The sequence below is a fragment of the Eschrichtius robustus genome, chromosome 13, assembly GCF_028021215.1.
Source record: "Eschrichtius robustus isolate mEscRob2 chromosome 13, mEscRob2.pri, whole genome shotgun sequence".
Lineage (NCBI taxonomy): Eukaryota > Metazoa > Chordata > Mammalia > Artiodactyla > Eschrichtiidae > Eschrichtius > Eschrichtius robustus.
In genome coordinates, this window is record NC_090836.1 from 44,491,274 (window position 1) to 44,498,611 (window position 7,338).

General features: G+C 46.5%; 1 pseudogene; it reads left to right on the forward strand.

The window, feature by feature from the left end:
* The first annotated feature begins 205 nt into the window (after positions 1 to 205).
* LOC137775809 (ADP-ribosylation factor-like protein 2-binding protein pseudogene) lies at positions 206 to 773 on the forward strand (annotated as a pseudogene).
* Positions 774 to 7,338: the final 6,565 nt, after the last annotated feature.

The window sequence follows — 7,338 nt, forward strand, 5'->3', positions numbered from 1 at the left end:
CAACTAGAGAAAGCCCTCGCACAGAAACGAAGACCCAACACAGCCAAAAATTAATTAATTAATAATTAATTAATTTAAAAAAAAAAAAGGTAGTGTGACCATATTAAAAAAAAAAAAAATGATGATGTCAGCCATGGTGATGGGAGGCCAAGCATGGCTCCTAGAGATCAGTAATGGGAGCCAGGTGCAGAGTGGTGGGTAGTGCATGGAGACCCCGGGCGCCCTGCGCAGGCGCAGAGTCAGCTGGCCCCAGGCTGGTGGGATGGATGAGGCGGAAGTGACGGAAATCTTGGAGGAAGAGAACTTCTTTCACGCTGTCCACCTCTTCCGCCGCTGAAGCTGAATCTGATGCTTTGGTTGGCTGTATGGAGGACGTTATCATGGATGCCGAGTTCCAAGTACTGCAGAGAACTTTCATGGACAAATGCTACCAGGGTTTTGAAGACACAGAAGAGAATAAACTCACCTACACGGCAATTTTTAATCAATATCTTTCTTTGGTAGAAAAGTATATTGAAAAACTGCTGCTGGAGCGGATACCCGGATTCAACATGGCAATTTTCAGGACAACGTTAAAGCACCATAAAGGTGAAGTGGCTCATGACATATTCAACATGCTGCTCACATTTACAGACTTTCTGGTATTTAAAGAGATGTTTCTAGAGTATAGAGCAGAAAAAGAAGGCCGAGGACTGGACTTAAGCAGTGGTTTAGTGGTGACTTCCTTGTGCAAATCATCTGTACCAGCTTCCCAGAACAATCTGCAGCACTAGCTCCCCACTCCAGGCAATGGGAACCTTCTGATATCTTGAGCCCAATCATCTGGAAGAGGCTTCTCCTCATGATGACAAGAGAATACACCTTGGAAAGACTGGCTCTGTTCTGCAGCTTTCTGTTAATATTAGGTATTGATGGGTCAAAAAGATAATTACCTGACCCTCTAGGACTTCTGCTTTTTCTGAAACACCTTCTTCTATTCAATAATCCCTGCCAAAGTGAACACCTTTCTAAGGTGCTCCTGAGAGTCTGACTGCTCTGGAGCAAGATTGTGTCAAGCGTTCCACCTGGAAGGCCCCTACCTCAGCATATATGTTCCTGTGTCAATAAGGTGAAATAATACCATAGCAAGCCCTCCCTGTCCCAAATACCACAGAGTCAGGCTTCACCTGAACCTTCCATGTGCTCACAGCTCCTTCACTTGGGTAAGCCTTTCAGTCCTTCAGACACAATGGACCACCGGGTTCTATTTTTTATGTTTTTAGGAATACTTATGTAGGGTGTTAAAATAGCTGCCCCTGTCTTCAGATTTCTGAAACTCCTATTTTCTGCCCACCGTGATGGAAAAATTAGAACTAGTTTTGGCTGTGGGAATAGACTGGAAAAGATGTCCTTTACCCAAAAGCTGCATGTGAAAATCAACTCCTAGTCCTGAGTTTGCAATTCTTTTATCACTGTCTTCTAGTCCTGATGTAGTCTCAGTGTTTTGAGAGAAGCCTCTTTTTTTTTAGAATCATTTTTGAAAAAAAAAAAAATTTTTGTAGATGAATACTCTAATTCATCTAGTAGATTTAATCTTAGAATTTCTATGATTAACCACTTTAAAATCTAAGTATTAAATGGTTTTAATTTTTAGTCGTTAGTGCTATGATGGCAAAAATACTTCACTAGTGTTACTATTTTCCCTGACACCAATGAATATATGCTATACGCTGTAAATAGACTAAAAGGTATCCTTTTCTTATAGCATATGAAGTGTATTTGTACAAGTTTGCTTAAAATTCTTCTATATAAATCAGTTGGTTAGTTTTAGGTCGGGGTGGGGATAAGTTTGGTAAAAATGTGATTCTTGAAGCTGTGCACTTCCAACTCTATTCTTTTTCCTGTCAAAATAGTGTTCCACTGGTCTAACTCAGCCTGAAAAAGAGGGGATAGCAAAGAGCTTTGATGACCTTCTGTCTGGCTTTGGTTTAGGAAAATGTTTGGTAGAACATTACAGACCAGAAAACACGTATGTCACACCTCTAGATAGAAGAAAAAATAGTAGTTTAATTCCCAATATGTACCTTTGATTTTTTTAATGTGAAAATTAAAATCTGCACTGAAAAAGAAAATAATGATCTCCATCTATATCTCTTGTATGGAAAGATGTTATTTGGTAAATTTCTTCCCAGATAGACTATAAATTCTATGAGAGCAGAGGCTGTATGTGTTCTCCACTCTATTCCTGGGCCTGGCACAGTGTCTGGAAAATGGTAGGCACTCGATTCAGCTGTTGAATGACTAAATGGGTAAATTTCCACAGTCGATTAAGTGAAAATCAGGTTACAAAGCAGTATGTATTGTAAGACTCTACTCTGTAGAATGTATTTACATGTATCTATCTCTATGTGTATGTGTGTGTGCATGCACATGATTGCACATAGGAAAATATTACAGGGTGGTGGAATTATAGATGATCTTTCTTTTCTTTTTTTTTTTCACTTTGTTAAATTTTTTGCATTTTTGCTATATGTTCCTTTTATAATCTATGAGAAGATCTTTAGAAGGAAAGGGAAAAGAGTGAAGGATAAAAAGAATAAACAATAAAGGATAGAGAAAAAAAAGCAGTTGCCACTAGGAGACAGATTGTTTAATGCTAAATATATAGCTGATAGGATTTCAAGTATCAATTTGGGAAGGTTGCTGTCACCCCTCTGACCATTCCACATAGGTAAATACCTATTCTACCCACCCTGGCTGCCTTCAAAAGCAAAGAGCTCTAGCTCTTTGGTAGCTCCACTGGCACATGGTTTAGTCCCAGCCTGTGGCAAGAACATGAAACATGATGCCAGTCCTGGAATTCTCCCGGGATTTGGTCTGGATATCTGCCCTGTAGCCTTGTCCTTCCTCCGTGTTGCCTAAACTCTCTGTCCTTCCCAGGCCTGCTCCAGGCTTCCCGCCACATGTCTTTCTTGATTAACCCCCCTTCCCCAATCCCAAGCATGCTTCATTCTTTCACTGCCTCCTTCAGGAGCCCGCTCTATCATCTCTCCTCACGAGAGTTCACAAGAGGGTCCTAGGTTCTCACTGTCAACTTTCAGCTCCATCCTGCCTTGCAGTGTGACCTATCCCATCTTCCGGTCAGCCTGGGGGAGGAGGGAGGACCTGCTCTCCTTATTCATTTCAATTCATTCTTTCAATTGGCCACCAAATTTTTACTGAGTGCCCCACTCCCTATGCAGGGCCCTGAGACAGCACCCAACACCAAGATCTTCACACACGCAGCAGATGGATGGAGAGACTAAAGTGGCTGTCCCAACCCTGCGGAACAAGTGTAATGAAAAGCTGGGTTGATCCAGGACTCTTCCCAGTAAATTAGGCAACACATGGAGCAGAGCATCTGGGGTGTTTTCCTAGCATTAGTGATGTCTCTTGTAATGTCTCTAAAGGGCCAGTAAGAGCAGCAATCCAGAGTGGCCTGCCCTGCTCCTAAAATACCCAGAGCTGGGTAAATGGGGAAGGGGGCTACCTCCTGCCTGTAGGCCTTGAAAAGATGGGCAAGGATTTATTGAACTCTCAAGTGTAGGAACTTTAAAATGTCTCCTTCTCCAAGTCTTGAGACCAGGGCTGCTATACGTTAGAGATTAGATGGGGTGAACATAGGCTATCAGATCAGGCTTGAGAACGTGAATCTTGAGCAATCTCCTGGTAATCTCCTTGGACCATCAGACAAATGTACAGATGCCCTCTCATTAGTCCAACTCTGATCTCACTTCTGGGAGGTAATGCATGATCGACAGTGACTTACAAATCAGAATTTTACCACACTCAAAGACATGCAGATGGGATTGGTTTGGCAGGTGAGGAAAGGAATGGAGACTCTAATTGTCATCTCCGCAGAAGCTCTCAGTCTCCCTGGTTTCATTCAGTGGCTGTCTCATTACCCTGATCCTTCCTGCATTTGGGACTCAGCTTTCTGAGAGTGACTGGGAAATGCTGGCGTAAGGGCAGACACGCATCTTCCCCACTCCTAATTTTACCTCCATCTGGAGTGAGCTTCACTAGTGTGGCACTCCTACCTCTTACCTGAAAGGAGCCAAAATCTCCCTGGAATCTACTCCCTTGATGAACTGCAAAACCCTCTTCTTCCAAGACTGGATCTCGGAGGCCTGATAGGATCAAGAGGAAGGATGGGAAGACCTCCCTGGGAGTGGGCGGTCCCCACATAAACAACATAAATACTCTTGGGCAGACCTATCACAAGAACACAACCAAGTGGATAAAGGAGAAGCCAAGACTATTCAGTGTCCTTTATACTTACTACTGAACTTCTAGAAGACCACCATCCACACCTGATTTCCCTCCATTCTCGGACCTTGGTTTATTCTGTGACTCCTTGAAAGCCAAACACCAGAATGTGAAATACAGTGCAATTTACTGAGAAAAGAATGTGCAACAATCATCAACAGAGGATCCACAGCTCAGGGAATTAAGGGGCCAGAGGTAAGTCAGGATATGATGCCCAGATGTGGGGCGGGAACCCTGAGAACCAACAGTCTGGAGATCTTAACCATCTACCCTCTAGCAGCGGCCCCACTGCACTGCCCTCCTCAGGCGGGGGCTGAAACATGCCAGCCTCAGACCACCAACTCCCAGTGAGAGAGGGAGATGGGCCAGGACGGGAACAGGCCAGGCTGGGAAGACCCACACTGGTTTGGGCTGAGGTGTTGCAGTCCAAAGTCAGGGGCCTTTATAAGGGCGCATCTAGGAACATCATCAACCCAGACTAGCAGCTGGACCTCCCTAGCCTAGGAGAGGTCTTGGGGATGGAAGAGCCAGGAAGAAGTTCAACCACTTCTCCAGGGAACTTGAGGAAAAGCAAGGTTGGGGGTGGCAGTTTGTTGATGCCAAGCAGAGAGGGGTAACTGCTGTCACAGGCTGAGGGAAGCCGGTGGGTGTGGAGATTTGGCCCCAGAGGATCACTTGCAAAGCTGGTTCGAGCAGGTGGTCTGGGAGAAGCAGACAGTGGTACTGCCTCCACTGCCAGACTGATAGCCAGTGCCTCCTGGGCTCTGGATGCCTCCAGAGCTGGAACTGGTGCCGCTCTGGTTCACAGAGCTGCTGCCCCCGCTGCTGCTGCCGCCGCCGCCTCTGTAGCCACTGCTACTGCTGCCACTGACCCCTCCAAATCCTCCACGGCTTCCACCAGAACCGCTGCTTGTGCTGGTGACGTTGCTGACCACCTCTAAGGAGAACAAGCGCTTGGTTCAGGCTAAAGCCCTGGGTCTGTATCCCAACTCTACCCTGCTTGGCTGTGTGACTCAGAGAAAGCTACTCAACTTCTCTGAGGCCTCAGTCGGTAAACAGCAAGCGTGAGCCCTGGCCCTCTGGTCCCCTTTCCCAAGAACGAGAGCCAGAAATATCCACAGAAATTTCTGGTTCTCCAACCTAGGGAACTTCCCAAGACCACAGGGGTTTCAACTTTGGCCTGCCAGTTGGCCAGCTTCCACTAGGAGCAGAGTGTGTGGCCGTGGCCTGAGACCCTAGACACTGTTTGGTGGCCTGGCCTCCTTGCATGGGTCAGGCTCTCCCACCTGAACATCAGTCAGTGGGGATGTTTCTAGTCACCCTTTTTACATCCCAGGGAGAAAGTTTTTGAAGGGCTACTTACAAATCCACACAGCACTCTGTCACTCCACAGACATCCTAAAAGGCAAGAGAAGGAGATGTGGATTATTTCTGCAATGAGTCATTAGCCAAAGAGCTGAGGCTTCATAACCTTGGGAGTTACTTCCTCCCATTTGCCCTACTAGAGGTCAAGTTCCCGGGGGAAGAAAGGCTATTCCAAGTCTGTTTCCAGACACAGATCTCCCTAGGAAAGGGGCCTCTTCAGGAGACTGAGGCGTCCAGAAGCTCCACCAGTCACACTTCATCTCTCCATCTTCCCATCCTCTTTCCCTAATTTCCCAGACTGTCTTCCAGGCAAACTACTCATCAGCCAATGCCCCCTTGATTAGCCCATCCTCACCTCTCCTCCCCTGCTGAGACTGTCTTCCCACCTTAGCTGTGCCCTTCCCCTCCTTCATGCAGCCCTGACTTTCTTATTTCTACCTCTCCTCTTCCAGGAAGCCTTCCCCAATGAGCCCTCCTGGTGGAGGGTGGGGGGGGGTATGATGGCTGTTCAAGGTGGGTAACATGTGAGAGGGGCTGACGCTCAACACATGACGAATTTGGAAATGTCCCGCCCACGCTCCCCATCTTCCTGTGCCTCATTCTTGCTCATGGAGCGGGCATGCCCACATATCTGAGCAGACGTGGAACGTGTCTGCACACCTTGCCAACATGGGCCCCACTGGTGTCGCTCACTCCTTCCTCCATCCCACGACTCCCAATACACGCAGCACCATCTGCACTCTCATTCCTTTTCCTAGAGACTTATAAGAAATCCTTAAGTTTTCTTCTCACACTTGAGCTCCGCTTCGTCCATCAGATTAGGAGCTGCCTGAAGACAGAGGCTCTGAACATGGGATCCAAGGAGCAGCTAGTCAGCAGAGGGATCTCTCAATTCTTGACACTCCTTTGGCATTGGACATGCACTCACTAAGCCCCTATCTGCTACTTGATTTTGCGTTATTTTTCCAGAGTATGTATGCATCAGCCACCTTCCCATATGGACTCAGCCTCAGGGATGGGGGTGTTATAGGACTGTCTATACTGAGCTGTCCAATATGGTCACCACTACCCACATGAAGCTATTTAAATTTATTTAAATTAAATGTAAAACTCAGTTGCACTAGGCACGTTTCAAGTGCTCAAGTGGCTAAGGGCTACTGTATTGGACATTGTCATCATCTCAGAAAGTTCCAGTGGACAGCGTTATAACTTTTATCATAAGCCCAGAGCACTTTTCCTTACACATTGCACATAGTGAGGTTCAGTAGAGCTATATGTAATGCATTATTGATGTCCATGGTAAATTGGAGAATTAGATGATCTTGACTGACAAAAAAATAGTGGGGCTTGAATCCTAAACTCTGTCATTCAGGAGATTCCTTGCCTGTTGTCTGAGTTGTCCTCTCCCTGTAATCTTGCTCTCTTTCTTCATTATCCAAGGTCACCTGAAGCTTCACCTGAAGCTCCAGGTGAGAGCCCAAAGCAAACAAGGACAAACATCAGTGTCTTTGACTCGCTTCCCCTCCCTTGGCTCCAGTGCTGAGGCAGTGGGTGGCAGCCTCCTAAGCGTGGCTCGTCTCTGCCACCCTGGCAGATACTGGAGAAGAGGGATGGACAGAGGTGATGAACAGATCACCAAAGCACGGGTTTGGGTTGGGTTCCCCCAATCCACATCTCCCGAGCCTG